Source organism: Phoenix dactylifera, chromosome 6 (assembly GCF_051530095.1).
Source record: "Phoenix dactylifera cultivar Ajwa chromosome 6, Ajwa_hap1_PhDact_Kaust_v1.1, whole genome shotgun sequence".
In the NCBI taxonomy this organism is placed as follows: Eukaryota; Viridiplantae; Streptophyta; class Magnoliopsida; order Arecales; family Arecaceae; genus Phoenix; species Phoenix dactylifera.
Window position 1 is genome coordinate 21,015,974 of NC_143195.1, and position 22,924 is coordinate 21,038,897.

The 22,924-nt window shown below is 40.7% G+C and overlaps 1 non-coding gene across 1 annotated transcript; it reads right to left on the reverse strand.

Moving 5' to 3' along the window:
* Window positions 1-21,326: 21,326 nt before the first annotated feature.
* Window positions 21,327-21,433, reverse strand: LOC113462102 (small nucleolar RNA R71). The gene has a single exon (XR_003384046.4). It is a non-coding gene; the product is annotated as a small nucleolar RNA R71 (small nucleolar RNA).
* Between the last annotated feature and the right edge of the window lie 1,491 nt (window positions 21,434-22,924).

Genomic DNA, 22,924 nt, shown 5'->3' on the forward strand with positions numbered 1-22,924 from the left:
CTCTTCTATCAAGGTCGATAGATTCCTTATAGGTGCATACCCTACTCCTATAGTGAACCTACTGCAGCCAATCTACACTGCATGGACCCATATGGCTAGAGACCATGTATGTGTGCAGTCAAACTACAATAACCTCACTGTGAGTAGCCGAAGCACCGCAGGTCAAAGGACCAGTCACACTACTGCAACATCAAGCAAGTCACTGACGAGTGGATAGACATCCAAGTGACTTCTTGTCTTGGTCACGCTCAGTACCCTTGTTCTCTAACAAGCACCTGCACTATCACTTCAGTGTCCCTACACTGTGGACTCAAGTCTCGTCCATCCAGAAGGAAAGTGATCTGTGCACTGATCGGATCGATCACCGTCCTCATGATGATCCTTTGATCAGGAGCATTTAGAAATTAATCACCAATGATACATGGCTCAAATTCTCAACTCTTGAGAATATGTATCATCATCTTATTAATTCCTTGGACGATTCATAGACACATAAATAATATGAATGAAAAGATGCCTTTTATTTATTCAATAATAAACAGTCAAGTACAAAATTATGTCCCTAGAATCAACAATGTGTCAGCCAAATTGGCTTCTAGGGCATACATCTATCACCTTAGACCTGAGATCACCATGGTACCTTGTGCACTTGAAGCTATATTTTGGTTTACCCTCATTCACGACATTGCGTTGTGTACGGGGTATTCTGGATATGGTGGATTTTGTATGAAGGTTGTGAGTAGGTCAACAAGAAATCAGTCACTTCTAGTAAGAGAAGGTAACATCCTACTTACTCTAATCTTATGATGATTCAAGAAGCCTTTGATCAAAGCAAAATGAATATTAGAAAGAGTTTCTAATGTTTCATTGTTTGAATTATCATATAAAAGATTGAGAGAGACATGAATAAGTGATTGAGTTTGATATTGATCCATACTCATGCACTTATTCAGGATGTAGTATGACTGAGAGATTGAATTGCACGGTAACTTGCCACTGAAGTGTATGTTTGGATTTGTCCAATACATTCCTCATCTTTCGGGTAGACATGATACGTTGTTAGACGTCAATCATGTCTTGTGGGTTGATCGGATCAAAGAGTTTGATTGGATCAAAGCATCAGAAAGGTTCTGATTGCTGAGTCAGGTTTAGCACTAAATTGAACCTAAATTGGATTAGAGGTATTCTAATCAAGTTAGGTCAACTTGCACCTGCACCTACTGCTGGCTAAGATAAGGAACCCAATGGGTCACACACAAGGAAATTGATCAAGGGTCTAATTGGATTAGATCATGTTTGCAAGATGAACATGCTAGCACGTGTTGCAAACCCTAGCTCCTGATTCAAATTAAATTCGAATCTGATTCTTAGGTTAGATTGATCTAATATGATTAGATCATGACAAATAAGCAGCAAATAATGAAACACAATGCCTTTATTGATATATATCAAGTGTCAAAGTACATGATTTGGAGGATTACAAAGAGAAACCTATCAAATGATTGGCTTATAGGGCATCTACTCTTTCAATCTCCCACTTGCACTAAAGCCAATCGCCCTTATATTTTAACCCCATACAATCGAGGTGACGATTGAATTGCTACTGTGGTAGAGCTTTAGTAAATGGGTCTGCTATATTGTTCTTTGTGTCTACTCGTTCAATCTTGACGTCTTGTCTTTCGATTATCTCTCGAACAAGGTGGAAGCGTCTCAAAATGTGCTTGGATCTATGATGAGACCTTGGTTCCTTAGCCTGTGCAACAGCTCCAGTGTTATCGCAATAAACTGGGACTGGTCCGGCAATCTCAGGAACTATACCCAGCTCTGTGATGAACTTCTTCATCCAGACTGCTTCCTTAGCCGCTTCACTAACAGCTATATATTCTGCCTCAGTAGTTGAGTCAGCTACAGTTTGCTGTTTGGAACTTTTCCAACTCACAGCTCCACCATTCAAAGTGAAGATATATCCAGAGATTGACTTGCTATCATCTGGATCAGATTGAAAGCTAGAATCTGAATAGCCTTCTAGTTTCAATTCTGATCCTCCATAAATCAGAAAAATATCTCTAGTCCTTCTCAAGTATTTGAGAATGCTTTTCACAATTTTTCAATGATCCTCCCCGGGATCTGCCTGAAATCTACTTACCATACCCAAGGCATAAGCTACATCAGGCCTGGTACATAACATAGCATACATAACTGACCCTACTGCCGAAGCATAGGGAATAGAACTCATTCTATTCCTCTCTTCAGATGTCTTAGGAGACATCTGCCTAGAGAGTTGTATGCCATGTCCTATGGGTAAGAACCTTTCTTACTTCCATCCATGCTGAACCTCTTCAGCACATTATCTATGTACCTAGACTGGGACAAACCTAGCATCCTTTTTGATCTATCTCTATATATCCTTATACTAAGTATATAGGATGCTTCACCCAAGTCTTTCATGAAAAATTTCTTTGATAGCCAAGTCTTGACCGATTGCATCATTGGAACATCATTTCCAATGACCAATATATCATCCACATATAATATCAAGAAGACAATAGCACTCCCACTAGTCTTCTTGTACACACAAGGTTCATCTATATTTTTAATGAAGCCAAACTCTTTGACTATCATGTCAAAATGGATGTTCCAATTCCTAGATGTCTGCTTTAATCCATAAATGGATTTCTTTAGCCTACATACTTGATTTTCTCTCTCTCTTGAGACAAATCCCTCTGGTTGTGTCATATAAACCTCTTCCTCAAAGTGACCATTAAGGAAGGCGGTTTTGACATCCATCTGCCAGATCTCATAATCATAGTATGCAGCTATAGCAAGCATAATCCGAATAGATTTGAGCATAGCTACTGGCGAAAAAGTTTCATCATAATCAATACCTTGTTTTTGCCTGAAACCTTTTGCCACTAGCCTGGCCTTGTAGGTTTCTACTTGACCATCAGCTCCTATCTTCTTCTTGTATACCCATTTGCACCCCATTGGAATCACTCCCTCAGGTGCATCAACCAAAGTCCACACTTGGTTTGTATACATAGAATCTATCTCGGATTTCATGGCGTCCAGCCATCTGTCAGAGTTCCTACTCTTGACAGCTTCCGAATAGGTCAGAGGGTCATCGTTATCAATGATGTGGGCTTCATCATTCTCAATGATAAATCCATACCTCTCAGGTGCATTTCGCACTCTTTCTGATCTTCGGAGAGGAGTAGTGTGTAGTGGCTGTACCTCTTCCATAGGTACATCTGGTTGAGGATTATTATGTGTCTCACCTTGTAGGTATTGAACTTCATCAAGTTCAATTCTTCTATCCTTGCCCTTTTCTAAGAAAAACTCTTTTTCCAAGAAAGTGGCATGCCTAGTAACAAATACCTTTTGTTCGGTAGGATCATAGAAGATATATCCTAAACTGTATTTAGGATAACCTACAAATGTACACTTGTCCGATCTGTTAGGATCCCACATATGCCATGAAAATTCGAAATAATTTTCAGATTGCAGCGGAAAAACTATGCGGAATCCGTTCATCGCATGAACGTATTTTAAAACCATTCGTTTGTAGATAGATTAGAATTAAATTATTTTAAACTATTTTAAAATCATTAAGAAGATTAGATCTTCACCTTGTGCGGGTAGATGGTCTCCGCAAATCTGATTCACGTGGATTTGTAGAAGGTTCGATGGAAGCCGCGCACGCATCCGGCCTCTACGGGTATCCACACGAGGTAATGATTCGATCGAAGCCTACGTATCTCTCCGGGGTGCTAGCTTCCTTGCAGAGATGGCTTTTGATGGCTGAAGTCCTCCCTTTCAATCAACTCTTGAATGCCAAGGGAGGTGGAGGAAGAAGGACGGATCAAAGGGAACAAGAACAAAACACTTTTGTGGAGTGATTGATTAAAACCCCTATTTGATTTTGATGAGCTCAAAGCGTTTGAGTATATCTTATGTTTACTAATGAATTCAATTAAGTGTTTCAGTGAAAATCGTGTCTAAGTGTTTCTAGACTTGGTTCAAGATATTTTGGATAAGGTATGAAGTCAGTTTGAACCAAAGTCTGAGACTTGAGTCGACTCCAGGATATTACGAGTCAACTCCAAGCGTATCAGAATCACTGGCACGGGCTCGAGTCGACTCCAGACCAGTACGAGTCGACTCCGACTGAGAACAGACAGACGAACAGAAAGCATCAACTCAAAACCTGTCAGCGAGTCGACTCCTGAAGTGCGCGAGTCGACTCCGATGCTTACCGAGTCGACTCCGGAGTAATATGAGTCGACTCCAAGAAGCTACAGACAGAAAAGTCAGAGAGCGTTTTTTCGACCCTGAGATTCGAGTCGACTCCTGTGGAACGCGAGTCGACTCCGATGGTTGGCAGGTCGACTCCAAAGAAAGTAAGAGTCGACTCTCAGTGGAACACAAGGCAAAAGTCAGAGAACCATTTTCGGACTCTGAGATTCGAGTCGACTCCCGCAATACGTGAGTCGACTCCAAGACAGCGCGACCCAAAAAGACAGAAGATCAATTTGTTGTCTCTGAGAGCCGAGTCGACTCCCAGACAGCTCGAGTCGACTTCAAGGCAGCGGTACACCAAAAAGGCAGAAGACTAAGTTTCGGAAACTGAGAGCCGAGTCGACTCCGGGGAAGTTCGAGTCGACTCCGGGGAAGTTCGAGTCGACTCCAAGACTGGACGAGCCAAAAGACAGAAGATCGGGAGTTCGGGCTCTGAGCGCCGAGTCGACTCCCAGGACTGTCGAGTCGACTCGAGCGGACCAAATTGAAAAGTTGATCTACGGATTTCATGGGAGGAGCCGACTCCGAAAATGCCAAATCAGCTCCAGAAGTTGGCGAGTCGACTCCGGGTCAAGACGAGTCGACTCCCAGTCGAAGAAGCTACTTTAATTCAAATTCGGAACAGTTGCCGAGTCGACTCCAGAAAAGCATGAGTCGACTCCCGCTACAGCCGAGTCGACTCCTGATCGCGCGAGTCGACTCCGACCCCAACGGACACATTGTCAGGTTGTGTAGAGTGTGCAGAACGGGCAGAAAAAGGTGTCTAACGCTAGTTTCCGTGGGGGATGGCTTAAATAGCCATAGAGGACTGTAGCAAGAGAGAGAACCACCATTCCATTCAAAGAGATCAAGCATTTATTCTCTGCAAACTTGCTTTCAACGAAAAAGAAGGAAGAGCGCCATTAACTCCATCCAACAACCTCTTCCCAGCATTGAAAGAAGTCTCCTCCTGCATTCAAGTCGATCAGACGTTCCAGAGGAGACTCAAAGTTCAAGAAGCCTTATTCTACTCCAATGCAAAAGTGTTTGAGGGCTCTCAACTTCTCTTTAGTTTATATTGTAGCAAATCTGCTTTTTAAGAAGCTCAGTTTTTCTGTTTGTTTCTTATTCTTTCCATATTGTCTTTGCTTGATTCAATCGGGGGATTGAATCAAGGGTGTAGAGGTTGGTTGGTGAGCCGAGTGTAAAACCAACGTGTAAGGGTTCGATTGTGATCCCGGAAAAACAATCGGGGTTGGTTCTAGTCGGTGAGCCTGGAAAAACCGACCGAGTTCGTTGTGAGCTCGTAAAACAACAAGTTTGGTTGTGAGCTTGGAAAACAACCGGCTGTAATCCAAGGGGTTATAGTGAATTCCCAAGTGAGACTTGGGGAGTGGACGTAGGAGCAAGGGTTAGCTCCGAACCACTATAAACATCGTGTTTGTGATTGCTTGTCTCTCTTTCTCTCATTCTCATTTCACTCACAGCACATAGCAACTAATTAATCACCTTGCAAAAGTATTAATTAATCATCTACAAAAGTTTTAATTGTAAAATTATTTTAAAACCCAATTCACCCCCCCTCTTGGGTTGTCTATCTGGGCAACAAGTGGTATCAGAGCCTAAACTCTTCTACCCTAAGAGTAAAAGATCGAAATGACAACCCCATTTGGATCTTCCCACATTGAGGGTCAGTCCACCCAAAGACCCCCATTCTTTAATGGATCCGATTACTCATATTGGAAGGCTAGGATGAGAATATTCATCCAAGCCCAAGATTATGAGATGTGGACCATTGTATCAAATGGACCATACATCCCATCCATCTATGTAGAGGGGGTCACTGTACCCAAACTAGAAAAGGATTGGGATGAACATGACATGAGAAAGGCACAACTCAATTCTAAAGCAATGAATGTGCTTTACTGTGCATTAGATAGGAATGAATTCAATAGAGTCTCTACTTGCAATTCTGCAAAAGAGATTTGGGACAGACTTGAAGTGACCCATGAGGGCACGAATCAAGTCAAAGAATCCAAAATAAATATATTAGTTCATAAGTATGAACTATTTAAGATGGATTCTAATGAGACAATCACTAGCATGTTCACTAGGTTTACTGACATTGTCAATGGCCTAAAAAGCCTTGGCAAAAACTATACTAACAGTGATCTTGTCAGGAAAATTCTTCGCTGTTTACCAAGGTCATGGGAAGCCAAGGTGACGGCAATCCAAGAAGCTAAGGACTTGAACAAACTTCCACTTGAAGAGCTCCTTGGATCCCTAATGACTCACGAGCTAACAATGAAGCAGCACAGCGAAGAAGAGTCCTCCCATAAGAAAAAGGTAATAGCTCTTAAATCTACATCATCTAACAAGGACTTATCTTGCAGTAGCAGCAGTGAAGAAGAGGATCATGAGGGAGATGATGATGAGGCTCTTCTTGTGCGCAAATTCAGAAAATTCATCAACCATAAGAAGTCCTATCATCAAAGGAGAGGCCCCTCAAATTCCTATCGCAAGGATAAAGGTAAGAAAAGGGAAAATGAGGGGATTGGTTGCTATGAGTGCAAAAAGCCGGGACACATCAGAGCTGAGTGTCCCTTACTAAAGAAGAGCAGCAAGTACAAGAAGAAGAAAGCCCTTGTCACCACCTTATCGGACTCCGACGCATCATCTTCATCATCGGATGAAGAACAAGAAGAAAAGGCCAATTTCTGCTTCATGGCCAATGAAAATGGGTAACGTCCGAAACGCATCTAGATTTTACATTTGATGAATTGTATGATGCATTTAATGAATTAATGATAGAATATAAGGCTATAAACCTTAAGAACAAAGAGCTAAAGCTAGCTAATCAATCTTACTTACATAAATACGATAAATTAGTTAAGGATAAGGACTCTATCACCAAAGAAAATTTAGAACTTAAGACAAGCAATCAACTCTTAACTCAAAAGACTAATACCTTGAGTAAAGATATTGAAAAACTAACTAAGAAAATTTCAGAACTTAAAAACAATAAACAAATCTTAAACGAGAATGTCATAAAAGATTTAAACATTCTAAAAATCGAAAAACAAACTCTAACTAAAGAACTTGAAAAGTACAAACCTTTGGTTGAAAAATTTACATATAGTTCAGAAAAACTGAATATGATACTTAATAGTCAACGAGCCGTATTTAATAGAGCGGGTTTAGGATATAAACCTAAAAATAAGCAAAAACTTCTTAGTAACTTCTTTGTTAAAGCTGGAGAAAGCAAAACTAAGAAAGTAACCTGCTTTTGTTGTGGAACTGTAGGACATAAAGCAAACATATGTGACTATAGGAAAGGAAAAACTAAAAGGAAAATTAAAAGGGTATGGGTTCCAAAAGGAACCAATATGACTAACCATGAAGGACCCAAGAAAACTTGGGTACCTAAGATTATATGATCTGCTTGTGTAGGAGTGTCTTGCAGCCAAGGTCAACAAAAATTGCTGGTATTTGGACAGTGGCTGCTCAAGACACATGACGGGTGACAAGGATCAATTCTTCACCCTTGAAGCTAAGAAGAGAGGTGCTGTGACTTTTGGAGACAACAACCAAGGTCACATCATTGGTATAGGTAAAGTACAAATTACCCCTTCTACTTTTATTGATAATGTTCGATATGTTGATGGTCTTAAGCATAATTTATTAAGCATTAGTCAATTATGTGATAGAGGCTATGATGTTATGTTTAAACCATCACTATGCATCGTAACAAACCCAAATGACAATAGTTTAGTTTTTAAAGGAATAAGACGTGGGAATGTGTATGTTGTAGACCTTGAGGATCTTGCCAAACACAACCCATGCTTAGTTGTTAATGAAACTAAGGACAATGATGCTAGTTGGTTATGGCACCGTAAGTAGGTCATGCAAGCATGGACACAATATCCAAACTAGTTAAAAGAGATTCTGTGATAGGTTTGCCAAAATTAAAGTTTGAAAAGAATAAAATTTGTGAAGCATGTCAATTTGGCAAACAATCAAGGAACTCCTTTAAATCTATAAATTGTGTCTCAACTTCTAGACCTCTAGAACTACTACACATGGACCTATTCGGACCAACTAGAACCACAAGCCTAGGTGGAAATAAATATGGTCTAGTTATTGTAGATGATTATTCTAGATACACTTGGGTCATGTTCTTAACTCATAAGGATCAAGCTTTTTCAGTTTTCAAGAAATTTCATAAAGAAGTAACCAATGCTAGGGATACTTCAGTAATAGCTATTAGAAGTGACCATGGTACCGAATTTGAAAATTATTTATTTGAAGAATTTTGTAGTAAAAAGGGGATAACACACAACTTTTCTGCACCTAGGACACCACAACAAAATGGAGTTGTGGAAAGGAAAAATAGAACTCTAGAGGAAATGGCTAGAACTATGTTATGTGAAAGTAACCTCTCTAAGTACTTATGGGGAGAAGCCATTAATACTTCCTGTCATATACTAAATAGAGTTTTATTGAGACCTATTATAAAGAAAACACCTTATGAACTTTTGAAAAACAGAAAACCAAAGGTAAACTATTTTCATGTCTTTGGATGTAGGTGTTTTGTTCATAATAATGAAAAAGATAATCTAGGAAAATTTGACTCAAAATCTGATGAGGCTATATTCTTGGGGTACTCTACAACTAGCAAAGCCTATAGAGTCTTTAATAAAAGAACCTTAGTTATAAAAGAATCTATACATGTTGTATTTGATGATTCTAGTGACATCTCTTCTAGCAAGAGAGTTAATTTTGATGATGATGCTGAAATTCTTGAAGAAAAGATAGATGAGATGACATTACAAGATGATAATCAAAAATTAATTGAAGATGCATCATCAAGCCAAGAGGCTATTGTGGATCATGGGCTAACTAAAGCTTGGAGGTATGCTCACGGGCATCCTAAGGAATTAATTCTAGATGATCCATCTCAACCTATTAGGACTAGAGCATCCCTTAGGAACTTAAACAATCATCTAGCTTTCGTTTCACATTTTGAGCCCAAACACATAGAAGAAGCTGAAAAAGATGTAAATTGGATAAATGCAATGCAAGAAGAATTAAACCAATTTACTAGAAACAAAGTATGGAATCTAGTTGAAAGACCTACTGAATATTCAATTATAGGTACCAAATGGATTTATAAAAATAAACTTGATGAAAATGATATTGTAGTAAGGAATAAGGCTAGACTAGTAGCAAAGGGTTATAATCAAGAAGAAGGTATAGATTTTGATGCTCCGGTAGCTAGACTTGAAGCAATTAGACTTTTACTAGCTTTTGCATGCTCTAAGGACTTTAAATTATTTCAAATGGATGTAAAAAGTGCATTTTTAAATGGGTATATTAATGAGGAGGTATATGTAGAACAACCTCCTGGTTTTGAAAATCATCAATACCCTAATCATATTTATAAATTGAACAAAACACTTTATGGTTTGAAACAAGCACCTAGAGCATGGTATGAGAGACTTAGCAAATTCCTATTAGAACATGAGTTCTCTAGGGGTAATGTAGATACAACACTGTTTCTGAAAAGGCAAAACAAAGATATGTTATTAGTACAGATTTATGTTGATGATATTATTTTCGGTGCTACTAACAATCGTCTCTGCGAAGAATTTGCTGATTTGATGCAGAGTGAATTTGAAATGAGCATGATGGGAGAGCTGAATTACTTCCTTGGACTTCAAATCAAACAATCTGAAGAAGGCATCTTCATCAGTCAAGCCAAATACATCAAGGAGATGCTCAAAAAGTTTGATATGGAGGGAAACAAATCAATCAGCACCCCCATGAGCTCATCATGCAAATTAGACCAAGATGAATCAGGTAAATCTGTAGATCAGAAGCTATATAGAGGTATGATAGGATCCTTGTTGTATTTAACTGCAAGTAGACCTGATATCATATTTAGTGTTTGCATGTGTGCAAGATATCAGTCTAATCCTAAAGAATCTCATCTAATTGCAGTCAAAAGAATCTTTAAATACCTAATAGGAACCAAGAATATAGGTTTATGGTATTCTAAAGAATCTAGCCTAAAATTAATAGGATACACAGATTCAGACTTTGCTGGATGTAAACTTGATAGAAAAAGTACCAGCGGGTCTTGTCAATTTCTAGGAGAAAACCTAATCTCATGGTTTAGCAAGAAACAAAACTCGGTTGCTTTATCTACTGCTGAAGCTGAATATGTTGCAGCCGGGAGTTGTTGTGCTCAAATCTTGTGGATCAAACAACAATTAGAAGATTATGGCATTAAACAAGACAAAATTCCCATTAATTGTGATAATACAAGTGCCATTAATCTAACTAAAAATCCAATTCAGCATTCAAGAACTAAACATATTGAGATAAGACATCACTTCATAAGAGATCATGTACTGAATGGTGATGTGACACTTCAATTTGTTTGTACTGATGATCAATTAGCTGACATTTTTACAAAACCCTTAAGTGAAGAGAGATTTAGTGTGCTTAGGAGGGGATTAGGAGTGATTGATCCATCCTAGTGGTAGTTTCCACTAGATTCATTGATTTTGATGATTAGATTGTGGTTAAAATAGAGTTTCTTTTCAATGATCATCAAATCAGATCATAATTTAGTGATTTTCCCTCATTCGGCACGAACATAGCATGATTTTTAGGTGCGTGCCAAAGTTCGAGACGACTCGAGTAAGTTTTAGAGTCGGCTCGTAAGGGGGAGTCGACTCGGACATTTACGGGAGTCGACTCGAGATCAATGGCCGCAGAGAGTGAGTCGACTCGCATACAGTCGGGAGTCGACTCAAGGTTAATAGGCGCATAAGGAGAGTCGACTCGCGCATACTTTGGAGTCGACTCGAGGTCGAGTTGACTCGCGACTCAGAAGAGTCGACTCGCAGTCGGGATCTGACTTTTTAACCCTAGCTCCATCGTTTTCAAAACATTTCTATTCTCCGCCGCCACTGTTCACAAGCCCTAGAGCCGACTCCTAGGTCGTCCCCAAGCTTTTTTCCGTCGACCTTTTCACCGTCCATTAGGGCTTTTCCTCCCATTCTAGGTCACTATGCCTCGTAAAGCCGTTGTCCGGAAGAGGTCCCAACCCGAGGCCGGTCCCGAGAGGCGCTCCAAGGCTCGGCACGATCCCGCGAGGTCACAACCTCCGGCTCGTTCCCCGCCGAGGGCAGTTCCCGCGAGGCCGTGCGCCGGGAAGGCGGTCTCCACCAGGAGATACGTCGATTTCGACTATCTCTCCCGGGAGGGCTTCACCATAGGTGAGAGATTGCGTGTCCAGGGCTTAGAGTATTTCCTTACATTAGATCTCCCCACTTATCCTGGATTAGTTAGAGAGTTTTACGGTACCGTCCATCGGGGAGATGGGGGTATAGAGGGCACGGTAGCCGGTGTCCCTTTGTTCATTTCGGAGGATATCATTGCCCACATCCTCCACCTTCCACAAGTAGGGGTGGCTCCCACACACCCCGAGGATAGGACTGAGGCCCTTACGGCCATACTAGGATATCCTCCTCAGTCCTCCTTAGACGAGGTATCCGCTAGCTCACTTCCAGTTGAGGTGCGGATCCTCCTGAGCATCCTGTCTAGGTCCTTGTTCCCTAAGACCGGGAGATTTAATTTTGTATCTGAGAGAGACCTAGCTCTCATGTTCTACATCCTCCAGGACACCCCAATCAACTTTCCCAAGATGATGTATAGGTATCTATGTGAGCCACTAGATAGACCTAGGCTCACCCTACCCTACGGTATGATGTTCACCCTTATCTTTAGGGAGGCCGAGATCCCTATTCCTGAGGGGGAACCCTCTCGCGCATTGCGATGGACAGATCGCATGCGTCTGGGGACCCTACACAGGATGGGGTTTCGGAAGGTCGAGGGGACATGGGTTAGGAAGTCTTCTACCTCCACACGTACCACCAGACACTCTCCTAGTCCTGACCCAGACTCTGATTATCCCACTCAGCCTTCCACTCCAGTACCCTCCACCTCAGCCGGACCCTCCTCCTCAGCTCCACCACCCATGGAGGTCCGAATCGCTCCTGAGCAGCTCTTGGAGTTGCGGCAGGAGATTGTCAGAGACCTGCGAGATGATCTACTTCGGGAGCTCCGAGGTTCAGTGCCTGCTCCCACTCCTGCACCCACATCTTCTGAGTTGGTCCCTTCCTTGACTGCCGTGACTGACATGACGGCCCATGTACGGGAAGAGATCTACAATGTCCGGAGCTTGATCCAGGCTCAGTTCTCCAGCATGAGTGAGGTCACGGGTATCACTCGGAAGATGCGCGATGACATCCGAAAGGACATGAGCACCACTACTCAGGGGGCCGAGCGCTTGTCGAATGTGCTCATCGACAAGCTGGACGCACTTCAGAAGTCGGTGACCGAGCTCGACACGATGCATAGTAGGGCCACCTCGGCCATCATCCGACAGCTAGAGCACGTCACCAATGCGGTCCAAGCACTCGCTGAGCGCATGCCTCAGGGAGCCACATCCTCTTCGAGGAAGCCCTAGATATCGTTTTGTATTTGGATATGTATTGTTTTCCTTTACTTATTGTATTCTCAAATGTATTTACATACAAATCAATACAATGAGTAGACATATTCTCTTCAATTGTGTGCAATTTGATCTCTAAGTGATTGTTTGTTCTGCTTACCTCCTTTTTGATATGATGACAAAAAGGGAGAGAAATATTTAGTAGATATGTAAATGGAATCAACATAAAAGAACTCAAAATGAGAATCAAAAATTAAAACATAATTTGTTCTTAGTGGATTTGGTACCTCGAGGCTCATTATCTCTCTATTGGGGCTCCTAATGGAGTAATCTCCAGAATCTATTCAAGGGATATTCGGAGATTAGCCGAATCCTACTCAAGAACAAATTGACAGATTTTTCCTCTAAAAATCAAAAATTTCAGTTCAAAAACTTCAATGCATTAAAAGGAAATTCAGAGAATCAAAACAAAGTAGAATGCGTATGTTGAGGGGGAGAATCTGAATTTTTAAGAAAGCTAAATCATTAACTATATATAAGCCAAACAATTGATTGCATGATATGAAGGCTTATATAATTCCAAATGAAAGGGGGAGCTTTAACTCCAAAATTTATTGTTTCACATCTTTCAAGATTGGATAAATCAAATAACCAGACATTTGAATTCATTTATGGATTTTATTTTCTTGTTTATTAAGCAATTCACTTTATATATACTCAAAGTTTTGTCATCATCAAAAAGGGGGAGATTGTGGAGTGATTGATTAAAACCCCTATTTGATTTTGATGAGCTCAAAGCATTTGAGTATATCTTATGTTTACTAATGAATTCAATTAAGTATTTCAGTGAAAATCGTGTCTAAGTGTTTCTAGACTTGGTTCAAGATATTTTGGATAAGGTATGAAGTCAGTTTGAACCAAAGTCTGAGACTTGAGTCGACTCCAGGATATTACGAGTCGACTCCAAGCGTATCAGAATCACTGGCACGGGCTCGAGTCGACTCCAGACCAGTACGAGTCGACTCCGACTGAGAACAGACAGACGAACAGAAAGCATCAACTCAAAACCTGTCAGCGAGTCGACTCCTGAAGTGCGCGAGTCGACTCCGATGCTTACCGAGTCGACTCCGGAGTAATATGAGTCGACTCCAAGAAGCTACAGACAGAAAAGTCAGAGAGCATTTTTTCGACCCTGAGATTCGAGTCGACTCCTGTGGAACGCGAGTCGACTCCGATGGTTGGCAGGTCGACTCCAAAGAAAGTGAGAGTCGACTCTCAGTGGAACACAAGGCAAAAGTCAGAGAACCATTTTCGGACTCTGAGATTCGAGTCGACTCCCGCAATACGTGAGTCGACTCCAAGACAGCGCGACCCAAAAAGACAGAAGATCAATTTGTTGTCTCTGAGAGCCGAGTCGACTCCCAGACAGCTCGAGTCGACTCCAAGGCAGCGGTACACCAAAAAGGCAGAAGACTAAGTTTCGGAAACTGAGAGCCGAGTCAACTCCGGGGAAGTTCGAGTCGACTCCAAGACTGGACGAGCCAAAAGACAGAAGATCGGGAGTTCGGGCTCTGAGCGCCGAGTCGACTCCCAGGACTGTCGAGTCGACTCGAGCGGACCAAATTGAAAAGTTGATCTACGGATTTCATGGGAGGAGCCGACTCCGAAAATGCCAAGTCAGCTCCAGAAGTTGGCGAGTCGACTCCGGGTCAAGACGAGTCGACTCCCAGTCGAAGAAGCTACTTTAATTCAAATCCGGAACAGTTGCCGAGTCGACTTCAGAAAAGCATGAGTCGACTCCCGCTACAGCCGAGTCGACTCCTGATCGCGCGAGTCGACTCCGACCCCAACGGACACATTGTCAGGTTGTGTAGAGTGTGCAGAACGAGCAGAAAAAGGTGTCTAACGGCTAGTTTCCGTGGGGGATGGCTTAAATAGCCACAGAGGACTGTAGCAAGAGAGAGAACCACCATTCCATTCAAAGAGATCAAGCATTTATTCTCTGCAAACTTGCTTTCAACGAAAAAGAAGCAAGAGCGCCATTAACTCCATCCAACAACCTCTTCCCAGCATTGAAAGAAGTCTCCTCCTGCATTCAAGTCGATCAGACGTTCCAGAGGAGACTCAAAGTTCAAGAAGCCTTATTCTACTCCAACGCAAAAGTGTTTGAGGGCTCTTAACTTCTCTCTAGTTTATATTGTAGCAAATCTGCTTTTTAAGAAGCTCAGTTTTTCTGTTTGTTTCTTATTCTTTCCATATTGTCTTTGCTTGATTCAATCGGGGGATTGAATCAAGGGTGTAGAGGTTGGTTGGTGAGCCGAGTGTAAAACCAACGTGTAAGGGTTCGATTGTGATCCCGGAAAAACAATCGGGGTTGGTTCTAGTCGGTGAGCCTGGGAAAACCGACCGAGTTCGTTGTGAGCTCGTAAAACAACAAGTTTGGTTGTGAGCTTGGAAAACAACCGGCTGTAATCCAAGGGGTTATAGTGAATTTCCAAGTGAGACTTGGGGAGTGGACGTAGGAGCAAGGGTTAGCTCCGAACCACTATAAACATCGTGTTTGTGATTGCTTGTCTCTCTTTCTCTCATTCTCATTTCACTCACAGCACATAGCAACTAATTAATCACCTTGCAAAAGTATTAATTAGTCATCTACAAAAGTTTTAATTGTAAAATTATTTTAAAACCCAATTCACCCCCCCTCTTGGGTTGTCTATCTGGGCAACAACTTTCAGCGTTTTCCCTTTTCTTTTGTTGGAACCAAGAATGAAGAAGGAGGAGAGCCACCAAGGATTCTTCTTCCTCTTCTCTTGCTTGCGGATGAAAGGAGGAGGAAGGGGATGTTTTTTTTGCCGTGAACACCAAAAGAAGGATCAGATCTATCTGCAGTTCCTTATGCATGGACATACCGAGCTTCTCAAGCTCCTCGAGGTCCTTGATCATAGTCAAACAGTGATCGTGGACAGACTGCCCCTCGCGCATCTTTGCCTTGAAGAGCCTCTTGGACACTTCAAAGCGTGCAGTGCGGCTCTGCTCACCATACAACTCTTGCAGATGAGCCAGTATTTCCCTAGCAGTCTTCATGTTCTCATGCTGGCATTGAAGTTCATTAGTCATGGATGCCATGATGTAGCACTTGACCCTAATATCGTCATCTGTCCACTTTTGATGCATCTCACGCTGATCATCAGTAGGACATGCTGGTAATCTGGAGAATCGTTCTCGAGCACATACCCTAGTTTCTCACAATTTAGAACAATTTCAAGGTTTCTAAGCCAGTCTTTACAGTAGGTTCCGGTCAGTCTGTTGGTCTCAAGGATTCGGGTCAAAGGGTTTGAAGCTGACATTGTGATCTGTAGAGAGTAAAGATTCTAGTTAGACTTTGTACTTGAACTTAATTTGTTCTAGGGACTTTTAAAACAAATATGCTCCCACTATTTTCTCGAAACCCTCATACTCCCCTGATGGAGAAACAAAAACCCTACGCGACTAGGATTTTTAGTGGGTACTACGGTCTCACCGATTTACATGCCACCTCACCTAACAGTTATTGGTGACATATAAATAGATGAGTGTACAACTCTTGTACAATGCTTCTCAAGCATATTGCAGTGGTACTTGGTCTCTAAGTGATGAAGACCTCACCTAACAGTTATTGGTCTCATTACTTAGTTAAGTCAGACCCACCGTCTAACCGCGGAAATAAAGTCGTCATTGGGTCCTCACCTAACAGTTATTGGTGCCCAACCCCACCTTTACCCCACAACATCTCATGTCTAATAGAGAGGTCCAGTCCTCCGATGCAACTTGCCCACTGTGTCCAGCCGAGACAAATCAACACCGAAAAGACCTTAGCAGCTCTACTACGGTGGAAGACCTATGGACTTAATATTGCATAATCAAGTCTTAGTGTTTGCAACTTGAGTTCTTCATAAGAGGTAATCGAATAATTGGCCAGGTAAGTAGGTGGGAGGCTCCCCTTACTTAGAGAGTAAGGTCCTAATTAAGTAACCACCTTATAGGCTTGCCTAGACACCAATTAGATCAATTAATCTAATATGACTAACTTATGTTGGTTCACCCTCGACTGATTAGGGAGGTTTCGATTTAGGTCTCACTCGATCGCGTATTCACATCTCATGCAAATATAAATCTACCCGCATAAACATAAGCATTAAACATCCAGGCATTTATCAAAAATAAAATTAAATGGTGATGATCATGGATCCAGGATGGGGTCATTTTACAAGCACATGCACGTCAATTGGTTTGATCGTCTTCAACTCTTGACTCGATCTTGATCCTCTAGGTCCAATTGTGATCAACTCCTTGATCCATCTTCAATCAACCCTTGATCTCGATCCGCGCATGTTGAGCTTGTTGATGTACATATCTATCAACCATCGACGTGCAACACACATGACAGATTACATCCCAGATTGCTTTAAAAATTGAATAAAAATAAAAATAAAATTACAACCCTTTTCATGAGACACGCAGGTCTCTAATACATGAATTTAAGATGCACGCAGGCATCTGAAAATTAAAATTACATGCATCACAGAACATCGCAGAACATTTCAGCACATTCAAAGGGTCCATCCATGATCATCACCATACGCATCACATGCATAAAAATTATTTTCAGATCTGTAATTTAATTGATTATTCCATCTCATGACTTGCTGATCATGCAAGATTTGACTCTAAACACTTGTAATCACATTATCAAAGCATTAGAATCATTAATCTAAGCATCTAAATATTAGTATGCAGAAAAATCAGCAAGCTGAAAATTATGCATACATAAATTTCAGCAAGCATAATCCCTTAAATTTCATATCTAAAATGCCTTGAAAAATTTAATTCTAATCTTAATCTACATAACCATGGCTCTGATACCACTGTTAGGATCCCACATATGCCATGAAAATTCGAAATAATTTTCAGATTGCAGCGGAAAAACTATGCGGGATCCGTTCATCGCATGAACGTATTTAAAACCATTCGTTTGTAGATAGATTAGAATTAAATTATTTTAAACTATTTTAAAATCATTAAGAAGATTAGATCTTCACCTTGTGCGGGTAGATGGTCTCCGCAAATCTGATTCACGTGGATTTGTAGAAGGTTCGATGGAAGCCGCACACGCGTCCGGCCTCTACGGGTATCCACACGAGGTAATGATTCGATCGAAGCCTACGTATCTCCCCGGGGTGCTAGCTTCCTTGCAGAGATGGCTTTTGATGGCTGAAGTCCTCCCTTTCAATCAACTCTTGAATGCCTAGTGATGAGAGCACAAAAGTAAAATCTTCATACCATCTTAATTAGTATTATAGCTAATCATTATTAATAAAATTGATTAATTAATGTTTTATTTGTGTTTAAGTGCAAGTAATCCAAGAGACCCAATAACATTGGGTTTGAGCCCAACGTCTCAGCCTGCCCCAGCCGTGTGTATCACGCGTTCAAACGCCCATCAGCCCGAGTCGCCTCCACGTTCCATGCTGCCCATCTCCGCGCTCGTTCCATGCATATGGCTTCTAGAAGCAACCGTTCGTCTCCCAACCCTTCAGCAGAGCACGAGAAATCTCCCAAAACCTGTTCTTTCTTTTGTCCGTAAGGGGCTTCCCAAGCATATCTTCAAACGTTCAACCTCCCAACGGTAGTATTTTAGCAGCGCCAAAGGTTTTCAGTCGCTTGGTTTCCTATTCTCCTCTGTTTTGGAACAGAGCTTTCAGTCATCAATGTCTTCCCAATTTGTTCCACGCGTACCAGCCGAAGAGTCCCAAGCGTTGTGGCATTCGATTCGTTTCATCCAGCCGAGTCCTCCCCTCCCTTTCCAGCAAATAAATTCCAGCCATCTGAGGAGTCTTCTTAATTTCAACTTCCCAACGTCAATGTCTTCCCAACTTCCCATCCACCCATGGCTTCCAAGCAACGGAGAACTGTCCGTGAGCAGCTTCCAAACGTTCGTCATCTCTGAGCGTTTCTTCCCAGCTCATCCGCATCGCCCCCACGTATTCCATGCGTTTCAGCTTGCTGACCTCCGCTCCCAGCAGGTTCCTAAGCATCCGCAATAAGTAGCAACGGCAATCTTCCAGCATCCTTCGGTCTTCCCAGCCACACCGCTGAAGGTGTCTATAAAAGGAACCGGGGAGGGGGAAGAGGGGGGCATCCGGTGGAGGAAAAGGAAGAGGGAGGCCACGGATCAGGAGAACCATCGGGTGGAGGCAGAAGTAGCCGACGGACGGGAAGAGGGAAGGAGAAGGCCACGGAGGAGAGAAGGACACGGAGCAAGGGGGAGAAGCGACCAGGAAGCCATCCATCTGCACCTCCTTTTCCGATCCATCTACTCAGCCGAGCGTGCGAAGGAGGAGGCAGCAGCCGTGCTTGGAAGGGGAGAAGGCAGCCGGGAGAGAAAACAGAGTGCCCTGTTTTCTGAACCAAAGAAAGAAAAAAAAAAAGGGATTTATGCTTTATTTTATTTATTCTATGCTAATCCCTTTTATAAAAATGCTTGCATCTCATATGGATAGCTAAATCTCTTTTAGCTAAGGCTAGGAAAAAGCCTAACATTTTCTTCATGTATTTCCTTTAATCATCAATGGGATTTTAAAGTTTTTGATTTAATTTATGGTGCAGTAAATTTATAGAAATTATTTCAAACTTATATATTTTTTTTGATTTATTATTTCCTCCGGGTATAACAGATGCTTAGAAATCCCTGTAGTTTGAAATAGAATTACTGTAATGCTGCCCATAAAACTAAATCTATTTTATTAACGATTAATTGGTATTTTCACCGCTCCACTTTTCGGTTAGGTCTTTACTCAGATCTAACTGAGATAATAGGTAATTTTAAGAAAAGCATGATGAAGTGCTAGGCTGAATCCTGATGCCTTAGTTATATCCTTGTCAATTTTAATATTATTTAGCCTTTAGTTTTTGTTCACTGTCAAATCCCTGTGGATTCGATCTCAGACTCACCGAGAATATTACTTTGCTACACCCTATACTTGGGGTATTCTACATTTAATTTTCCTTTTTAAAAGAGCAAGATTAAAATTGTAGCAAGTTTTTGGCGCCGTTGCCGGGGATTTGCAACGTGCGAACGAGAACAAGGCTGAAAATTTCAATTCTTTATTTCTAATTCTTCAATTTTTCTTTATTTTTAACACAGCTGAAATTTCAAATCTTTTCAGATTCAAGGACAATACAAGCAGGACCAATAACGAGGAAGATCAAGATCACATTTTTGGATTCCCGGAGTGAACGAACTCCGACCGTGAGTATTTAAATTAATTTTCCTATTTTGTTCATAATAGTCCTATTTTTCCTATATTAAAATTTTATTTTTGTTTAAAAAAAAATTTAGCTAGTTTGCTTGATCAACTATTTAAATGCAATTTAATGTCATGACATAAAATGTTAAAAATCTTCTTGATTGTTGCATATAGTATAAAGCATTTGCATAAAATAATCTAAGGGCTGAACCCATTAAAAAGATAAGGTCGGGATTTCATCACTCGTCCTTAGCCCAAAAATCATCCAAGTGCATAAATATCCTAAGCCTAATTAAAATCAACTAGATGTTGACCCCTAAGGATATTCGAGCTCAATAGGACGAAGATCACCGAAAGTTGCACCAATTTCGCTCTGTTATCTGGTTGATGTCTAGGCAAGCTTTGTCCCTTTAAGTGATTAAAGGAAGACAGTTTCTGTTCGAGGAAAGTGGGTTTTAAGTGGAACCTTTGCTACATGCATCGTGACCCCTCCACTTACCTGGGAGCTTACCTGGTCGACTAAGGTTAATAGACCGGATTGGAGGCTTAGGTGTCCTCTTCAACCCAGTTAGGAGCTGTCTAGAATTTTTAGGAAAACCTTAGAAATTGTTGGGTGATGTTTTAATGCATGTTCTAATTAAACTTTTGTTTTACTGTATTAGGGTGTTTGTGTAAAAAAAAATAAAAAAATAAAAAAATAAAAATAAAAATAATAATAATAATAATAATAAACTTAGTATATGCTGTTGTGGGAGAGAGATAAAACGAATAGATTATTTCGAGTTGAATCAAAAGATAAAAATTTAATTGATCAAAATTCAAATAATCAAATGGAAGATAATGGTAGTAATCAGGGAGATAATGAATTTCAAGATGACTTACCTATTAGAACGCTTCATGATTATTTACAACCTACTAGGACCAGTACCCCATCCTGTATGGTTATTCCTACTGCTGCGGGAGCTTTTGACATGAAACCAGGAATAATCCAATTACTCCCAAAGTTTCACGGACTTGATTCTGAAAGTCCCTATTTGCATCTGAAAGAATTTGATGAAGTATGTTCAACACTTCATTTCAATGATGTCACTGAAGAGGTAGTTAAGCTTAAGTTATTTCCTTTTTCTTTAAAGGAAAAAGCTAAGTCATGGTTACACTCCTTAAGGCCTAGGACCATAGCTACCTGGCAAGAAATGACAAGAGAATTTTTAAAGAAATTCTTCCCAACACATAAAACGAACACACTTAGAAGAAATATCATGAACTTTGCACAAAAAGATGGAGAAACATTTTTTCATTGTTGGGAAAGATTTAAGGACCTTCTATTTGCTTGCCCACATCATGGATATGAAATTTGGAGGGTCATTAGTTTCTTTTATGATGGTTTGTCCTCCAATATGAGACAATTTGTAGAAATGATGTGTAATGGTGAATTCATGAGTAAGGAACCAAATGAAGCCTGGGATTATTTTGATCTTTTAGCAGAAAATGCACAAGCTTGGGATACAACAGATAAAAATGAAAAATCAAAAATAACACCTAATGCAAAAGGAGGAATTTATCTTATTAATGATGATAATGATGTCAATGTAAAAATTGCTAATCTGACTAGGAATGTTGAAGCCATGGAATTAAGCAAAGCCAATATAGGAAAAGCACAAACTATTGTTGAAAGTATATGTGGAATTTGCGAGAGTAATGCACATGTAACCAAGGATTGTCCTACAATCCCTGCTTTTCAAGAAGTGTTGCATGATCAAGCAAATTTCACCAATACTTATAAAAGACCATTTCCAGAAACATATAATCCTAGTTGGCGAAACCATCCTAACTTTAGCTGGAGACATGGACCCACTGCCAATGAATCTCAAGAAAATTCTGTTCCTACTCCTTATGTGCCACCATATAGGAAATACCTTGAAGATACTTTGCAAACCTTCATGCAAGGGCAGACTCAAATAAATCAGAATACAATGCAATCACTCCAAGAACTTAAAAATTCTGTAGGTAGAATAGAGGCTCAACTTAATGTTAGGGAAAGAGGGACATTTCCAGCCCAACCTCAATCTAACCCAAAGGGTGAACATGAGGTCCATGTAGCAAGTTCATCCCAACCTAAATTTGAGCAAGTTAAGTCTGTCACAACCCTTCGGAGTGGAAAAATAATTAATAAAGAAATTCCGACAAAAGATGACAAACCTGAAAAATCTATTGAAAAGAATGATGAAGATGATAATGAACAAAATGATCCAATACTGCATCACAAGATAGTTGCTCCATTTCCTCAGCGCTTGTTTGCAGCTAAAAAGAGAATACCTGACCAAGAAATTCTGGAAATCTTTAAACAAGTAAAGATTAACATTCCTTTATTAGATGCCATTAAGCAGATCCCATCTTATGCCAAATTTTTAAAAGATCTTTGTACCATAAAGCGAAAACTTTACGTACAAAAGAAAGCTTTTCTAACTGAACAGGTGAGTGCTATTCTCAAACACAATACCCCACCTAAGTATAAAGATCCTGGTTGTCCTACCATATCTTGCATCATAGAAAACTTTAGGATACAATGAGCCCTTCTTGATTTAGGTGCAAGTGTTAACTTATTGCCCTATTCAGTTTATGAACAGTTAGGACTTGGTGAATTAAAACCCACCAAGGTTACTCTCCAACTTGCCGATCGATCTATAAAGATACCAAGAGGAATAGGAGGATGTACTTGTCCAAATTGATAAATTCTATTTTCCAGTCGACTTCATAGTATTAGATACCCAGCCTGTCATGAATTGTACCACTCCAATACCTATCATTCTAGGCCGCCCATTTCTAGCTACTTCCAATG